This window comes from Primulina huaijiensis, chromosome 4 (genome assembly GCF_012295235.1).
Source record: "Primulina huaijiensis isolate GDHJ02 chromosome 4, ASM1229523v2, whole genome shotgun sequence".
Taxonomy (NCBI): domain Eukaryota; kingdom Viridiplantae; phylum Streptophyta; class Magnoliopsida; order Lamiales; family Gesneriaceae; genus Primulina; species Primulina huaijiensis.
In genome coordinates, this window is record NC_133309.1 from 6,269,566 (window position 1) to 6,271,071 (window position 1,506).

General features: G+C 55.4%; 2 non-coding genes across 2 annotated transcripts in view; both read left to right on the plus strand.

The window, feature by feature from the left end:
- Window positions 1–251: 251 nt before the first annotated feature.
- LOC140976014 (5.8S ribosomal RNA) lies at window positions 252–407 on the plus strand. The gene has a single exon (XR_012175142.1). It is a non-coding gene; the product is annotated as a 5.8S ribosomal RNA (ribosomal RNA).
- Window positions 408–654: 247 nt separating this feature from the next.
- LOC140975999 (28S ribosomal RNA) overlaps window positions 655–1,506 on the plus strand; it is a 3,376-nt gene continuing 2,524 nt past the window's right edge. Inside the window, exon 1 of the ribosomal RNA XR_012175133.1 lies at window positions 655–1,506. This exon is cut by the window's right edge and continues 2,524 nt beyond it. This is a non-coding gene — a ribosomal RNA (28S ribosomal RNA).

The following is a 1,506-nucleotide window of genomic DNA, read 5'->3' on the forward strand; positions in this document are numbered from 1 at the left end:
CCTGCGGAAGGATCATTGTCGAAACTTGCAAAGCGGACCCGCGAAAATGTTTAAAATACGCTTGCGTTCACGACGTTGGATGCTTTTGTACCCCACGCCACGACCAAGACCCTAAGTTGCGCAAGTCTCTTGGGCTTGCTAACCACCGAGCGCGAAAAGCGCCAAGGAAAAGCATACCGAGCACCTCACCATCCTGGTGCTGTTCGCCGTACCCAGGACGTGATGAGGCACGTATATTGAATAGATCTAACGACTCTCGGCAACGGATATCTCGGCTCTCGCATCGATGAAGAACTTAGCGAAATGCGATACTTGGTGTGAATTGCAGAATCCCGTGAACCATCGAGTCTTTGAACGCAAGTTGCGCCCTATGCCTTCAGGCTGAGGGCACGTCTGTTTGGGCATCACGCATCTCGTCAACGACTCCCACGTCGTCTTCATACCCACTCAAAGGCTTCGGGGGACGATGCGTACGGAGGAGGGTGGGATATTGGCCTTCCATTATCCTGGCGTGTAGCGGCTGGTCCAAACAATATACCTTGCCGAAGGAAGTCGCACGATACGTGGTGGTTGGATTCCTCAACTTGCGAGCTATCGTGTAGGACTGCATCGAGCCACGGGCACGACCCAATGGCAAAAGATTACCCTCGATTTCGACCCCAGTTCAGGCGGCATCACCTGCTGAGTTTAAGCATATCAATAAGCGGAGGAAAAAAAACTTACAAGGATTCCCTTAGTAACGGCGAGCGAATCGAGAATAGCTCAACTTGAGAATTGGTTGACCACCTCACTCGAATTGTAGTCTGGAGAAGCGTCCTCAGCGGCGGACCGGGACCAAGTCCCCTGGAAAGGGGCGCCAGAGAGGGTGAGAGCCCCGTCTTGCCCGGACCTTGCCGCACCATGAGGCGCTGTCGGCGAGTCGGGTTGTTTCGGAATGCAGCCCCAATAGGGCAGTAAATTACGTCCAAGGCTAATTACGGGCGAGAGACCGATAGCGAACAAGTACCGCGAGGGAAAGATGTTAAGGAGTTTGAAAAGAGAGTCAAAGAGTGCTTGAAATTGTCGGGAGGTAAGTGGATGGGGACGGGCGATGCTCTCCGGTCGGATGTGGAACGATGAGAACCGGTCCGCCAATCGACTCGGGGCGTGGACCAGCACGGATCGGATCGGCGGCCAAAGCCCGAGCAGTTTGATACGCCCGCGGAATGCCGTCACCTCGATCGTGGCGGACAGCACGCGCCATCAGGCGTGCCTCGGCGACTGCGTGCTCCAGGTGCTGGCGTGCTGGCTCCCCATTCGACCCGTCTTGAAACACGGACCAAGGAGTCTGACATGTGTGCGAGTCAACGGGCGAGAAAACCAGTAAGGCGCAAGGAAGCTGACTGGCATGACCTCCCAGGAGGGGTGTAACGCCGACCGACCTTGATCTTCTGAGAAGGGTTCAAGTGAGCATACCTGTGGTGAACTATACCTGAGCGGGGCAAAGCCAGAGGAAACTCTGGTGGA